At 43.5% G+C, this 17227-nt stretch overlaps 1 long non-coding RNA gene across 3 annotated transcripts in view; it reads right to left on the bottom strand.

Annotated features, from left to right (window-relative positions):
- LOC102551339 (uncharacterized) overlaps nt 1-17227 on the bottom strand; it is a 132356-nt gene that overhangs the window by 89259 nt on the left and 25870 nt on the right. For all 3 annotated transcript variants that reach the window (XR_010057693.1, XR_001841106.3, XR_001841108.3), the window contains exons 3-4: nt 15646-15805; nt 1911-1998 (exon numbers count right to left, since the gene is read on the bottom strand). This is a non-coding gene — a long non-coding RNA (uncharacterized LOC102551339). The remainder of the gene's footprint in view (nt 1-1910; nt 1999-15645; nt 15806-17227) is intronic.

Consider the following 17227-nt stretch of genomic DNA (forward strand, 5'->3'; position numbering starts at 1 on the left):
ATAGTTACCTCTCACTGCTTTTATGCTGGCCTACAAGGAAAAGAAAGTAACAAGTAGTGCAGAAAGAGGTGAAAAAGGTGCAGTGTGGCTAGTATGTAGTATGAGTATAGTATGAGTGGATCCAAGATTGCAGGCAAGGAAGGTGCAGACAAGGAACCTACAATCGAAGAGAGTCCCATCATGAAAGACCTCACCCCTCACACCCACTGCTGAGTGGGGGGTGGGGAGTGGGAGATGGTTAGTCTTCTCTGAGATTGAGCTCCCTAATAGGTAATTCAATCCCAAGCGGTTACCTTAAATGTGTTTTCATACTTGAGCAACACTAAAGGGATTCATCAGGCTGTATACTTATATGTGTATGTGCATATGCATGCACGTGTATATGTGTGTGTATGTGTGCACACATACATTGTGCTATGCATGCCCATGTGTGCAGCATGCATGGGCATGCACACATGTGAAAAAATTAAAGAAAAGGAACGGAAAGAACATGGGAGGAGTTGAAGAGAGAGAAAGTAAGGGATAGAAATAATGTACATACAGTACTCATCTATGAAATTAAAAAAAATACTTTAATGAAAAAAGGGAAACCTCATGCTCTGTGCTAGAATAATCAGAGGGGAGCCTGCAGGCCAGAGGCCAACTTTGGAAGATTCTAAATCATTAAAATATAAATTAATTTGAAAGAAGGGAGTAAATAACAATGCCATCAAAGAGGTTCTGTGCTCCCAAGTGGCCACGTAGGGACTAGAAGGCCATTGTTACTATATTCAGTGGGGCAAGGCTCTATCTAAACTTTGAAAGACAACATAGCAGGGTCATCCACATACTGATTTAAAGGCACAAAAGATACAAACATGAAGAGGACCATGAAGGGTGCACCAAGGTTCCAGAAAGTTCTCGAAGCCAGGCAGTGTGTGACATCTGAGATTCCCTACAAGAAAGTCCCATGATGCCATTGCACGAAGCTAAGACGGTGAAGCCTAAATTGCAATGAAGATTTCAGGATGATGGAGATGCCAAGACTATGGTTCATTCACCTACTGATAAAAGTTGCAAACCCAGAGTGGAACCATCCCAAGAAGAGGTCATTCACGTTAGCAACTAGAACCGGAAGGCATGTTGACCAATGCTGCTGGAGCCAAGATAAATTCATCACAAGTCCTAGATCCCAGACATAGGGTTTCAGTATTTGATGCTTTCTCTATGCTAGAGACTTACCTTGGCCCATCTTTCCTTGGTATACCTCTATTCTTCCCTTGTTGGAAAAAAAAAGTAACTTGGTTTGTTGTTGTTTAACAAAAAAAAAAAAAAAAAACAGAGCTCACAGTTAAAAGGTTGCCCAAATCTCAGTAGAATTTTTTTTCTCAAACTTTAGAACAGTGCAATGAAATCATTAAGTCTCTAGAGACTTCTAGAGATGGACAAAATACACAATGTTTTATGAGGTGAACATGGGCTTTAGGAACCAGGGATAAAAAAATATGATTTAAAGGTACGGCATTTGGGTATCGAAATGACAAGAAGTAAAGTTGCATTGATGAATTCCAACTGTCAACTTACAGGTATTTAGAAACCCCTAGGAGCCAAGCTCTGAGCACGCCTGTGGGGGCACTCCTGAGCAGAGGTGACTGAGACAAGGATAAGGTCTACCCTGAGCATGGGCAGTGTCATCCGTGATCTGGAATCACAACGTGAATAAAAGGGAGAGGGTAAGCAGGGTCCCACCATTCATCTCTCCCTGCCTCCTAACTGAAGATGTAATGTGACCAGCTTCCTCATATGCCCGCCGCCATGCCTTCCCCACCACCCAATAATATGAAATTAAATCCATCCTTCATTAAGCTGCCTTTGTGAAGCATTCCATCACAACAATAAGAAAAATGAAAATTCAAGATGGCAGGACTTACATCAGTTTGACGATCAGATTGGCCTCATAGATGAGAAATCTGCCCACCAGGATCCTCTCTCTTGGCCAGGTCAGAGTATAAGAAGGCTCTGTAGTGTTTGAAAGAGAAAATACTGTGGGAATGTTTGTTATAGGAACCTCATTTCCCTAACTATTACAGACAGAACACTCAGACAAAGAACAGGAGGAAAGGGTGCAACTGGGGGTAACCTCGAATCTAAGTGGTGACCAGACTGGGGGGAGTCATGTTGAAGAAATAAGATTTCTTCCAGTATCAGAAAGTTAAAATATATTTACACTCTTACAGAAGTAAGCTACACACTGCCAAATGTGTTTGAAGGCAACTTTTATCATCATCTGACATACAAAACTATGCAATAAACATTAACACAATTATCATCTTAGACAACCACTCCTTCATTTCACAAAGAAGGGGCCTCTAGAAATGCCACTTGGGCTCCAAGTTTTTATATTGTATTAACAAACATTCACTGTTTGCTTATGTGTTTTTGTTTCAGTTCTGCCAACACACACACACACACACACACACACACACACACACACACACACACACACACTCACTATATATAATGGGCATCTGACCATACAAGAGGATGCCAGACTTAGCAACACACAAGTGCTCCAACTCTAAGGACAACTGAAGTGTACACAGAGACAAAGACTGCAGCTGTCATTGTACTATCAGAGAAAACAGAACATCCTCCAATCTATTTCTATGTTCTTTCAAGCATACTTTTCCCCAAGACTAGAAATGTGGCACACAGCCCAAGACAGTCTGGAAGTAAGAAGTACATAAAAACAATACCACAGAAAAGAACAATGGGAAATTCATCAGAAGCAGAAGGCGTGCTTGTTAGTCTGACCTTACTTTCTGAATCAACAGTTTCTCTCTAAATGCAACCTGCTAGAAGAATGTTGGACATGGTTGGAATATTGTGATGGGGTGAGCAGAGGCGAGGGAGAAATGGTTTCTCAATTCAGGGGAGGCTCGAAGTTGATTCCAAGGGCACTAATGACAGCAGGCTCTAAGAGAACTTAGCCTGAATAGGCACACAAGCAAAAAATAATAAAATAAATAGAATTTAGAGGGACAAACAATGTGAAGGCATCCAGGAGGTGTGAAGGCAGTGAGCTAGCAGGACGGATCGAGAGCTCATCCTGTGTCCATGTCTACACAGAGAGGGTCAGGAGTGGAACCCTGTGTTCCTAGAGAAGGAAACTGTACCTCAGGAATAAGTGGCAGTCAGTGCTGAATCCTAAGACTAACTTTTTGCTCACACATTGGCCACGGCTTGAAACTGTATGTCCCTCTTTTCTGTTTTGCAGACAAGCATTAGTCAGCATGTAGCTGTTGAATAAACAGGTGTGATTGACAATGTCAGGCTTTCAAACATAGGTAGCAAGCAAGAGACTTGACAGCAGCCGGGAAGCACTTAATGATGTTGCAGACACTAAATAAGGAAATAAGATCTAAGAAATGCAGGGTTTACTAGCTGAACTCTTCTAAAAACGGCAAAAACACAAGTTCTTATGTGAGATGGATTATTTCTGTTGCATGATTGTCTAGGTCACAGTTGCGACAGTGAGTCTCGAGTGAACAGGAGGGAAGGAAGAGGGGGAACAAGCTTTTCTCTTAAAGCCACAGCCCAAATGTCTGTATATTACTTCCCCTCACATCCCATTGGCCAAAATCAAATCACATGATCAAAATCCATCTATGGAAAAAGGTTAGAAAGTATGACTTTTTCCTCACTAGCCAGAAACGTTTATTACAATTTAAGGAGGAAAAAATGAATGTTGGAATTTATTATGTGTTGACTTCACAAAAAGAATTAAAAAACTTTCCATTTATAAATAGCAATCATTGGCCAACCTGATGGACTAAAACTCATGGAAATTTTCTGGTGATTTGGAATTCTCCTAGTCAAAGCTTCAGATTTAGCTCGTGAAACCTGACCTCTAGATATAAGAGCACAGACGAGCAGTGCACCCCACAGAATAGTAATAGGGCCATCTCTGAAGCTGCTTTTCAAACACGGACATGCTCCTGTTGTGGTGGCACATGCTCATACTGAAGAAGGGCAAGTAGGGGGATCACAAGTTCAAGGCCAGCCTGGGCTATACATTTTAGAAGCTAGAGAGATGTCCCCTTGGTTAAAAGTACTTGTTAGCCTTGCAGAGAACACATATTCCATTCCCAGCATCCCATAGTGCCTGACAACCGTGCGTAATTCCCACTCTAGGGGATCCAAATCTCTCTCCTGACCTCCTTGGGCACAGGGCCGTCACATGATGCACATATACCAAAGCAAAGCCTCATACATGTAAAATAAATAAATAAAGCCTATTTGGTAAATTCCTAAATATGAACATATAAATTCTAAACATTCTGGTTCAGTAACTTCCAGTGGTGGGACAGGCGTCTGACTATTTTAATACCCAAGAAAAACCAGCATGCACTGTTAGGACTTAGGACCAATGATGTAGAAGAATTTTGAAGATACCCTTTGTTTTTCTATCCTCTCCTAAAATGTTGAACAAGAAGGCCAATGTTTTGTTTTGTTGTTTTTTGAGACAAGAGCTCATGATATAGGTCTGGCTCTCCTGGAATTCTCTATGTAGGCTGACCTCAAGCTCACAGAAATCCATCTGCCTCTACCTCCCAAGTGCTACAATTAAAGGCATGCACCACCACCCCTAGATAAAAAGGCTGATTTTAAACAACAAAATTGGCTTTTTCTAAGAAGCCCTAATCAGAGTGGTGTTAAATTATGGACAGACCAGGGTTCAAAAAAAGATAATATTATTTCACACTTGTTCTTGGCTTGTAAGACAAGAGATTGACCAAAATGACTGCTTCCAGCATTCTAGGATCCCACTTATTGCTGGCTGCCTCTCTTTATTCTTTCACATGTGTTACATAGATCATAATTAAAATAAAATGTGTAATGTCTGATGAATATTTATGGCACTCTTATTTTGAATTAGGGTTCACTTGTAATACAGAGAACAGATAAACGAAGGCACCTCAGTGATGGCCTTGTAAATTCCCACCTGAAAAAGATTCTTGAAGCCCTAGAGCCCCAGGCACCCAGCTTGCTGTGAGAAAATCATTCATTCTCCGTTCCCTTCTGCCTCCCTCTCCCTATCTTCCCTTCTCCCTCCCCCCTCTCCTTCTATTTTCTACTCACTTTTATTTAAATTCCAATTTTTCTAAGACAGGCATGTAACACTCCAATCATAGTGGAAAATTGATCTTCCAACAGGCCTTTTTAAAAAGGTGTCTTGAAAGGCAGTTTCCAATTCTTGGTCTTTTGTGAGATCAGAAATGAGCACTATGCAGACAGAGGAGTTTGACAGGTGGAGTTCACCTCAAGCAGAGAGCTGCTGGGAAAGGCTATGCCCTCTGAGTTTCCCTGGGTTTCAGGACAGGATATGTGGTCAAAGAGAACTCTCTCCCTGGGAGTCTGTGTGCATGAGGATAAGGACACATATGCATGTGCACATTTAATAGGAAAAGGAACAGCAAAAAATAGATTTAAAAAAATGATAATGGAACAATAAAAAAAAAAGAAGAAAAAAACCGTTCCCCTCAGAAACAATTAGCTCTTTTGTCCTTAAGCCAACCAGCCTTGATAATTAAGGTTTTGGAGGCAAATCCTACAATATTTTTCTCCGCTTTCTCTGGTAACCTTGACCTTGCTGAGGCTATTAAATGCTGAGAGGGTAACTACTGTTTGTTTCTTGGATACAAAAGACATTTCGTCTCTCTGAGTGCTTCTCTGTTTCTGCTAAGGCCAGAGAACGCTCTCCTCCCTGCAGGTTCTCAACAGCCCTGTGTGGAGGGCATCCTGACAGAGAGCATTCAAAGAGGCCAAGAGTCGACGAGTCTGGGAACACATCGCGTGATTATTATTATTTTCCCAGTTTCTTCTCTTTCCTCCTTTACATTGTGTTTAGGCTACAGTGTTCTGCATTTCCCAGCACACACTGTTTGAATGGAAGAGATGCAGAGCCAAGAACAGGATAAGGGGCAGGCCAGCTGACACGAAATTGAGTGTGTGCTGAGGGCACTTATGTAAACCTTCCTGTGCTCCCTTTCTGAAAAGGCCTTGTTGCGGACTCCATTATTAACCTTGAACTCGGAAGTACATGAGAGTTTATAATATATTGCTGTTCCTTCTTGCTTATCAATATGCTGTGGACTTCATCATGGGATTTGTTTTTGAAGCATTCCTCTCTACTCAACAGCCAGTGAAACTCCATTTATGTCACCCAGTAAATCTGAGTTCTCTCTGGTGGCCCCACCAGAAAGGGGAGAGAGTGTGTCTCTTCAGCTGTTGAGCTTCATGGAGTTTCCTTCGTTTTAAATAGCAGTGGGGAGGGTGGTGGCGGTGGTATGTGTTCAACTCTGTACATGGAAATGTGACATTCATGCACATCAAAAAGACTGGAACATTATTAAATGGTTTGGCATTAGTTTGTTTTGAAAGAAGGAATGGTCCATCCTGTCACAGACAGACAACTCAATGACGTAGCCTGGGTTCTCAACTAGAAATGATGTTGCCACTCAGAGAACATTTGGAGACATCTAGAGACATTTTCTTCACAGATGTGGAGAGGAGAGGTACCTTGTCTGTGTAGAACCAGAGATGATGCTAAATGTCCTACAGTAGACAGATCCTCGGAGGATCTGGCCTCGATGTCACCACCGGTGCTAAAGTTGAGATGGAGAACTTTTTTGTGGTCAGACAGTTTCATACATTTAAAATTAATTTTAGTTTAGTCACCCACTAAAGGGAGTCACCCCATTCTCCCTTCTCATCCTCGACCGTCTCCTGATATAACCCTTCTCTTAAACTCCGTAGGCCACACATAAAAATAAGATGTGAAGGGAAAGGGGAAAGAGTTCTTGCTCTAGCACAGGATGGGATATGAGGAAACTGTTTTTAAAATTTTTTTATGATTGGCATACAAAATATTGAGTTTCATTTTGACATGTTCATACAGGCATATCATGCAAGCCTTGCTTATATTTACTTCCTGCCAAACTTCCCCGCTCCCTCCCCTGCCTCCTTGGTCCTCTTCTTCCCATTAAATGAGCTAGTTGTCTTTCTGAGTCTTGCTTACCTCCCTTAATGATTTCTTGTTCCATCTATTTCTCCTGCAAATGTCATAATTCCACCCTTCTTTACAGCTAAATAAAACGCCATAGTGTAATGAACCATGTTTTCTTTATCTGTTGGTTGGTTGACGGTTGCATGTCTTGGCTATAAATGTGTGTGTGTGTGTTTGACTATGGTAGGATAGCTGCAATTCCTTAGGGTACAAACATAGGCATGACAGCTGCTTCGTACAATGGCTCATTCTTTAGTGTTTGAAGAATTTCCATCCTCAGCTGCACAGTGGCTGCACCAGGGTGCACTCCCCTTGGCACCCAGTGTCTGTTTATCTTGTTTTCAACACAATAGCCACTCTGACGGGGAAAGATGAAGTCTCAGTGCAACTCCTTTTGCAAATTCTCTTGCTGTTCCTCTTCTTCTTCTGATACTCCTGTAGATTTCCCCATCCGTGCCTAACCTAGGCCCTTGGGCACAACAGCTAAAGAAGACTCCATCCCCCAGCAGAGTTCAATTGCTCTGTAACAAGGGTTCTCATCTGTGAAAGTGGGAAGGCAAACCAGAAACCCCACTGCCTTTTTCATGGTTTCCAGTCTGTGAAGTTCAATGCTTCTCTTGCTTGTGTCTGAGTACAGTCTGCCCAAGCAAGGCCATCAGCACAAAACTCTCCACAGAGAGTTCTCCTCACCAACCACTGCAGCGACTTCAATGGTGTTCAATAACTTACCAATTGAACTCCATGGTGCTTGGTAAAGTAGGCTTTCTATACTGTTCCAACCATCATTTGTGGAGAAGGCTTTCCACATACCTAGGTGGCTGTGCTCTTCAGGCCTGCACCAACTAAGAAGTGGAAACCACAGGAACATATTGTGCTGACTGGTTTTGTGTGTCAACTTGACACAAGCTGGAGTTATCACAGAGAAAGGAGCCTCCCTTGAGGAAACGCCTCCATGAGATCAGCTGTAAGGCATTTTCTCAACTAGTGATGGGGGTGGGGGAGGACCCAGCCCATTGTGTGTGGTGCAGTCCCTGGGCTGGTGGTCCTGGGTTCTATAAGAAAGCAAGCTGAGCAAGCCAGGAAAAGCAAGTCAGTAAGTAACATCCCTCCATGGCCTCTGCATCAGCTCCTGTTTTCTAACCTGCTAGAGTTCCAGTCCTGACTTCCTTTGGCGATATGGAAGTTTACACTAACTAAACCTTTTCCTCCCCAACTTGCTTCTTGGTCATGATGTTTTGTGCAGGAATACAAACCCTGACATGAAGCAGAGTCTTGAACCTGCGTGAAATTGAACAAGACCTTCTATAGGTTTTCTTTTTTTTTTCCTATGTGCTTTCCTTAACCACAGGTGAAAATTAGGATTCTTTTGCTATAGACCGAGTTGACCATCGTCACTTTGAAGAGTGAACAAATGAAGGAAGAACATGTCCCTCATCACAGAACTGAGGTCCAAGAACATGTCCAAACTGAAGTCCAAACAGGTCTTCTGGTCATGAGCTCATGGTCTTCTGGTTACTCTGTTTCCAGGAGGGGAACAACTAGCTAAATAGGAACGGCTTGTTTGTAAACTGTGTTTTCAATGGACTGGAGATGCAGCTCAGTGTAACAGTGAAACAGTGTTTCAATCCCCAGCACTGCACTGGCAGCTGTGAGAGTGCATGCAGATAATCCCAGCAGAAGATCAAAAGCTCAGGAGCAGCATGAGCTCCAAAGCGTCTTGTCTCAAACAAATGCCCAGAGGAGACCAATACAGAGAGGAGAAGCAGTATGCACAAGATTCTCCTCCTGAGCTTGCAGCATCCCGCTGAGCTGACCTGCTGGGCTTCCACAGCCAAGTGACACAGCCCCATGACTCTCTACAGCACAGAGGTACAGGGGTACCTGTTTGAGGAAACGACAAGGAGAATCTGTTCTTCCAAGGTCAGAACTACTGAGCCAACTCTCCACTAAGCTGAAAGGGACACGAACAAGCCTCTGGGAATATGGGGTTTGGTTTCTCCATCGCAAGGGAATGGATGACCTAGACGGAATGGTAAAGTGCACATTGCACACAGTAAACGCTTGTGTTTGTTCACAACATCTGTATTTGGGTTGTGAGCGTCTGTGCAAGTGTCAAGCAGTGTAGAGCAAAATGTGTTTCTGAGGCTTCAGTTAATGTATATGGAAGTCAAGAGCCTAGATTAGAATCAACACCTCTCTCTCTCTCTCTCTCTCTCTCTCTCTTTCTCTTCCCCTCCCCCTTTCTTTCTCTTCGGACTCACTCATATGCTTTTATACAAGAAAATCATACATTTACCTCTTTAATAAACAGGTTTATACAAATTCATGGCACATGCTAGCACATACCAAGCACAGAAAATTCCCATGAAGCCAAGCCATTAAGCATGACTGGGAGCACTACATGGACCACAGACCTACTCCATTGGTCCTCAGGAAAGAACAAGTTCTGGCCTCTCAGGGGCAGAGCTCCCATTAAAGTCACACTCCTGGCTACCTGTGTCTCCTTGATTGGTGTTGAGCGGAACTAGCCCCACCAACTATCACTCATGTTTCACACGTGTTATCGTATCAGCTTCCACAGCCACATTGGCCTATCACTTCCCCTGGACATATACTAAAGAAGAGACTTTGGAAGGCAACGTAATGCACCCAAGGTTTTATGGAAGGAAAGGAAAGGTCAGAGCCAGGAGAGAGAGAGAGAGGGAGAGAGAGAGAGGGGGAGAGAGAGAGAGAGAGAGAGAGAGAGAGAGAGAGAGAGAGAGAGAGAACCTTCTGAAGGCTTTCTCCACCACACTGCTGGTCTTAGTCCAGCAAGAACCAAAGATGGCTGGAAGAACTTTGCTCTCCATGCCTACAGAAGAGAGAAGGATTTATGGGCGGGGTCTGACAATGAGCTCTACTGTCCAACTGAAAGGCAAAAGGCATGGTCCTGCAAGGTGCCCTTTCCCTTAGACATGGGCTTAGATTCTAAGGAGAAATGTCTTAGGCTTGCTGGTTTCCATCTACACATGATAATAGCCGGAGAAGCACCCAGCTGAGAGTCTTCAGGACTCTTGAAGCTAGGGGAGTCTCTATGCCTCTCAGAGATCTTGCTTAAATTCTACAGCATCTGCTATACACAACCCCCCCCACCCCTTAATCCAATCCGAGCTAACTGAGCTAACCGTTCTGTTACCACTAAGCTGCATGCTCTGCCCATTGGAGAAAACGTCTCCATGTCACAGCCCCAGCGCTTACTTGAATCGACAGCTCCATAACCACGTGCTTCAGTTTTCTCATCAGAAAAAAATGAAAACAATAACAATTTTGTAGGATCTCCCCCACCCCCCACCCCCCATCAAAATTATGTAGTCCTTGATGCAAAAGCTCCCGTTAAATGCCTCCTGTTTGGGTGGTGATGTGGTTGCTACATACGGTTGCTATAATTTTGCTCCCGAATCTTCCTCTTCCTTGCCTCAAAAAAAAAATCTTTTTTACTTTGAAGTTTGATACCAGTGGGCATAAATGATAATGTTGACCCTGCGAGCACAAATGAACTGAGAACCTCGTGTGAGGACTTTGGCCCAATCTTTATCTAGGCTTCAAGCTGCTATCCAGCCCTTTACTTGCCGCAGTTAGCATGGCCCTATGATTCCTTGAGGGGCACTTCAAGAGCCTTCCTCGTGAATACTCGAAGCACTACTGGGCTCACTCCAGGACAGTATGAATTTCAATGATTCATGAGAGCTATGCCTGCAATTGACAAGGACAAGGGAAATTGCATAAGAACCACTTATTCCTCACATGCCTTTATGTGGTCTCTGATAACACGGGCAGCTGGCAGAGAACTCAGTAATGAAGACAAGAACAAGACAAAGTTTAAAAAAAACCCTCCAGTAAAGATATTTAATGGACAGTTAAGTCCAAAACGGATGCAAAAGTAATAAGCACCAGGATGATAAACATAGGTAATGTCCTACACTTAAATTTAGTCTGGTTTGGAAATAGTCCCATTTCCTCTGATATGAGGACCCGGTCGTTTTGATGTTCACACTGTATGCTAAACAGAGAGCGGTTTTATGCACACAGGAGCCAGAAGGACTCTTCGGTGCTGCCAATATGAGTGCTGGCCAGTGCTTGCTGCCGTGATGTGGTAGAAAGATATCCAGCGTTTCTCTAATGCAATTAGAAAGCATTCAGCGACATAGACACGGGCCACACAACCACACTGGGGCAGTAGAAAACACCGGACAGATTGCAATGGCCTTTGCCTTCTTAAAAATGCATCGTATTGGCAGCGTGAAGAAAACAAGTTGGTCTCAGAGCGCCAGCACAAGATGTAAGCCAGATTCCTAGCCGTGTACGATGCCTCGACTGCCAAAGTACTGTGGCTGTTAAGTCACGAGCGCATCCCTCCCCCACCCCCAGCCGCCCCGCCATGAGTGTATATGAGACATACGTGAGGAGGCCAGAGGTCAATGTCAGGTGTCTTACTCAATCGCTCTCCACCTTATTTTGGGGAAGGGAGCTCTCACAGCCGAGCACTGCGATGCCCAGGTTTTATATGGATCCTGGAAGCCCAAGCGCAAATCCTCACTTGAGTATAGGAAACTCTTTGCCAACTGAGTCATCTTCCCAGCCCCCATTACCTAGTTCAGATTTATTTCCAATGGCCACGTATTCCGAGCTCTAAGCATAGAGTGCCCACCTTCCGTTAGCCAAAAGCTCCATTCGCATCAGGCAAACACTTCTCCATCCACTAAAGCCCAGAGTAAGTGTCATCTTCTAATGAAGGTTTTTCTGGAATCTTCCTCTCCAAACTAGATACAATCGTCCTGAGTAAACCTTCCCAAGGGCAATAATCACCCCCATGCCTGGCCTACAGTGAGTCTTCTGGGGCTTCTGCTTGTTTGTCTTGTTTTGTTTTGCTTGTATCATTTCTTACTTTCCTTCCATCCTGTAAGCCTTCCTAAGACAGAGACTGCGTCTCCATCCCTCCTGTTACACGTCTTATTGTGTCTGGCAGTGATCCCTGCTCTTGAAGATACTCAGTGAAGATAGCTGAATTTATCATTCACACATCCCCTCTCACCCTTCGGGACTTGCTATTCATCTGTGTATTTCCTGTACTACCTCTCTCACCCCTGTTCACGAGAGTCAAAGCAAAGTGACCTCAAAGAGCCCTTGGAAATATCAGGAGATCAGAGGTTAGAAATTCGACACTTTGTTTGTAAGAGGTTGCCACCTTTCTGTCTCCTTCGGAGTTATGGGATTGGAATGTTCGAAAGCTGTTTCTATGATGCTTGAGTCTGGGGTTAAGTGAACCCCTCAAGGTCGGGCATCAAGTTAAGGGCAGACACAGGACGGAAAATCTAAGATACAGGTGAGCTAACTCTTGTGTTGACCGATTTGTCATCACAGAGATGTTAAAGCTATTCTTGACAGGGTGCGGGGAGGAGTGATTTATTCTGGAAATGTGACTTTTTTTAAGTATAAGCCTAAAATATTAATCTCTACAAACAGTAACACTTATGTGAAAGCTCAGATTCACTTGCATATTTTCTTAAAGAGCCTATACCTTCTACCTGTGGTAACCAAAGTTTCAGGGATGAGTGGATCAGATTTCAACAAACTCAGACCCAGCCTCTCTCATGACAAAAAAACATTCTCTTGTTCTGTTGCTGCTATCATGAACATCTTTGGGAAAAAAATTGGAGTTCAAGAAAGAAAAAAAAAACGTTTTGCTGATTTTATTCTCGGTAGAACTCAAACCACAAGTCAAAGTCATAGATGGATAATGCTTCAAATGAACTGAACGTAATGAATCAATAACATGACTGCAAATCCTGGGGAATGCATCAGAGTTTTGAAAAATCTTCACAGAAGCGTTTCTTCTGGGGAGCCATCTCGGCATCTAAATGTATTTATTATGGGCTCGGTGCGATGTCTATGGGGTAGAAACTAAGCGAGACCCTTCCAGCTCAAGCTCATTGCTCATGTGGCCGGCTACACTCTCATACTCCCTAGTGTAAGTACCACTGACAACGGTCTTCAGTGGGGTAAATTAAGAGCTTTTATACCCTATAATGTGCTGATAATATAGCATCCTTGAACTTCAAAGTTATGATGACCTTAGACTTCAGGGCATTTATTTACTATGTCTTTGTGAAGTCTGTGTGTGTCACTCTCCCCAAGGTGACTGCCAGGCAGGTAAGCATGACACAGCACCGAACCACACCTCTTCCATTTTATGATGTTCAAGACCAAGTGCTGACTATTGTGTCTGATTTTAATAAAAAGCCATTGGAACTTCTTAACACAAGCTCCCATAGGCCTCCACAGCCAAAGAGAAGGGAAAGCCGCTTCTATTGTGTGGTAAATTCAGAAGCCTGAATAACAAAGTCAAGGAGAGTCAGAAAGAGGTGGGTTTATCTTTTCAGATCTCTTTTAGATGAGAAGCCACACAAACACCCTCCTCGTTTTGGAATAGATGGAATTCGATGGTGAAATCACGTAGCTCTCTTCAGTGTCAGCATGAAAAGATGTAAATGCTGGTTGAAATGGGTATTGTCCTCCCAAAGTGGGTCTGCTTGTCCTAAATACATATAAAATCTTTGAACAGTGGCTTCAAGAGCAAAATCTGTCAAATCCTTGATCCTTTCAAGGCGGGCTGATTCTTGGCAGGTAAGAAAACACCAAGGAGAAGCTAACGCATTCCTCGTGACCTTCACAACATGGTACCCATATCCTAGTGTGCTGCTCTTCCCTTGCTTGGGGGAGCAGCAGGGTCTGAAGCTTGCTTCTCTGGGGATTGTATTTCGTGTACATGATTGAGTCACAGAATCAACCATCTTTCTGTCAACTCTGTCCTTGCCGGCCTTGGGGAAGCAAGCAGTCACCCTAGGGAGACTGTGTAACAAGGAGCTCATGGCAGCCCGCAACTCACAGGCCATGCTAGAGAGAAGCAAGCCCTCGGTCAGTAGGTCTCTATAAATATTTGGCAACTATAGGAGTTCTAAGCATTCAGATGAGACCCAGACCTTAAGGATGACCTAAGTAAGCCAAGTGCAGACTCCTGACCCACAGGAACTGAGGTAGGGAGCACGAGATGTTTTAGGTCACGATTGTGTTTACTAAACAATAACCCTCTTCATGAGCATAAGTCCAATAACCCAAAGATCTTCTAGTAAGCTCTACATAACATTTCTACGACCTCCAACCAGCACCAAGGCTGAGGGTCAAACCCTAAACATGTGTGTCTTTGGGTAACATTTAAATCCAAATGATAGTCCATTCCCTCTCTAAATAGAAAGGGAATAAAATAATTCCCACAGAGCATGACAGCTAATTAATGGAAACTGCACCATTAACCTCAGTTTTATATAGCATATCCGTACTCACAATCTCATTTAATCCAAATATCTTCTGAGTCCAGGAGATAGTTACCGGAGTGGCAAGGAGTAAGACAGGATCTCACTCTGTAGTAGCCCCAACTGGTTTCAAACTCATAATCCTCCAACCTCAACCTCCCCAGTGCTGAGATTATGGGCACAAAACTACTCCATCCCAGAAAAGTAGCTATTCTAATGACCAGACTCACAGATGACAAGGCTGGGCTTTAAGAGTTTTAAGAACCAGCTATGGTGATGACCAAACGGTCACCCAGATTCCTCAGGCGCTGTCTACTGCTCTTTCTTAGTTGGCACTGTAGTGCCTGGCTGGCTGTGCCTCATGCCTGTCTGGGAAGATGAGTGAAGCAGTATCCAGGAAAGACTCTGAAGCTGTTGGGAATGAAGCCATCTTCACTGAGCCTCCGTGCATGCTCTCCCAGACCATGGTCAAAGACAAGGCTAATTCCCAAGTAACATTGTCATGCTCACACAGTTACATCTAGACCACACTCTACAGCCAAGCCATAGGCAGATACAAAAGGAAGACATTGAATAGAAGGTAAGTAAACTGTGAAGCTTCATTTACTAAGCTATAAAAGAAACAGTGTTACAGGAATTCACATTTCCTAAAGTATACCCCAGAGGACACCCTCCCCATAAGAGGTTTAAAAGTGTCCAAGTGGAGCCAGGTGGTGATGCTCGCCTTTAATCCCAGCACTCAGGTGACTGAGGCAGGCAGATCTCTGAGTTTGAGGCCAACCTGATCTACAGAGTAAGTTCCAGGACCACAAAGGCTACACAGAGAAACCCTGTCTCAAAAAACAAACAAACAAACAAACAAACAAGCAAATAAACAAACTTAGTGTTCAAGTGGAGGGGAGTTTTTGCGGAACCAAATAATTTCTCACTGTCTGCAGTGTTCCAGGTGGCCCATAGTTGAAATCAACACATGAACAGCCTTGACGTTCTGTTCAAACTTTTACTCAAATATATAATCTTTTTTTTTTCCTGGAAACACTTATTAATGTCTTCTAGGGCTCTAATTTCTACTTGGGAAATTCTATGAATTTGCCTCAAGGTTAATTTGCATCTCACAGGAGGTTAAAAATTAAGTTTGACCTATAAAGCAAGTTAGAAATAGTTTGTTTAAATTATATAGAACATGAAAGGGAAAGGCAATCGCAGATGTCCCCCAAGAGCACACATTTTCTCTATACTTCTAATCACCTGTCCACTGTCTCCTCGTTCTTCTCAAGACCCCTTGGGTAGATAACGTTTGGATGAACCTGAGAATGTAAACTAACATTTGGAGATCGTCAACCTGATTCCAGAGCATGTCTTCTGGGTGGTTCCGTGGAGCAGCTTGCCTCATGCAATCACACAGTCACTACAAAGGAAGAGAAAAGGGCAAATGCATTAAGCTTCTATTATACAGGGAGTCTCTGACGTCTGCCCCATGTTGCTCCCTTATTTCAGCTAAATAACCATGTTCAAAGGCTGTATTAATCCCATTGACCTTTGCACAGCTTTGTGAAGGGATCTGCATGTTTTCGTTTTTCTCCTTTTTCCATATTAAAGTTTTGGGTGGAATTTCCTCCAGTTGGGTTTTGTAGTCTGCAAAGAGGAGACGGGCGAGAGAGGCTTAATGATTCCGTCCATTTCCCTTTATCAAGTCACTGCCTACACAGCCAACTCATTAGCCCCAGAGAGAACAAAAAAGCCTTCAGGAAAATCGTGGGGGCCACTCTCACGCAGTTCCTTTGAACTGTGAGTCATCACGACTCCAGCTCCAACTTTAGACAAAACAAATATTTAACTGTTGTTGGGCTTTGAGTCTTGTTTGGAGTTTGTTTAGGGTGGGTGTTTATTTGGAGTGAATTTTTTTTTCCTGTCTTTGCTTTTGTTTTATTCTTTTGAGACAGCATCTCATGTCACCCAGACCATATAGCCAGGGGTTGCCTTGAACTACACGCGCACGCACGCACACGCACACACACACACACACACACACACACACACACACACACACACACACGCACACACACACACATGTTTCCAGATCACACTTCGCATGGCTATGTTGTATTCTCAGCTCTTTCTTGTCCTTCCTTCCTCGTTGGAATATAGCTATCTACATCCATTTCCTGTTTCTATTTTCTATCATAGATCTAAGGAATTAATTCTGGTGAAAGTGCCGCTGTTCCTCATAGCTAACGTTTGGTGCTTCTAAGTGAAAATTTGATCACTTAGAGTGGATCTACGACAGATATTCCTTAACTCAGAATCAGTCCCACAGTGGGGATTTTAGGTGTGCCAAACAAAACTGGGCAAAACGTATGTTAGAGAAACAAACAAACATTTGGGTGCTACAAAAATCGTTCTATACTACCCGGCGTGCGTACATCCAAGTAAGCACCTATGTGTAGGGTTAGAGCCAGAGTGATGTGGCACAGGATGTAAGGGTTAGAGACAGAAAGAAGTAAGTGGCTCTTTAGTTTAATCAGTCCCTCCGAGTCTTCCAGGGCAGGCAGGAGGAATTTAAAACTTACTTTAATTCAGAGTTTAAGCTCACGGTTCAAAGAAAGTACCTGGTACATAGTAGGCCCTTGGTAAAGGAATTCATTCCTTGGCAAGCACTTGCTCAGTTCTTTTGTGCCAGGCACCTACCCTATATGGGGGAATGAAGCAGATAGATGCTGCTGCTTCTGGGCCTCTTGAAGCCCACATTCTATTGTTGGAGGGTCTAGGATGGGGAGGGGTTGGGATGGAGGTAAAGAATAATCCTTTAGAAAATTGGATGTAGGGTAAG

Source organism: Rattus norvegicus, chromosome 14 (genome assembly GCF_036323735.1).
Source record: "Rattus norvegicus strain BN/NHsdMcwi chromosome 14, GRCr8, whole genome shotgun sequence".
In the NCBI taxonomy this organism is placed as follows: domain Eukaryota; kingdom Metazoa; phylum Chordata; class Mammalia; order Rodentia; family Muridae; genus Rattus; species Rattus norvegicus.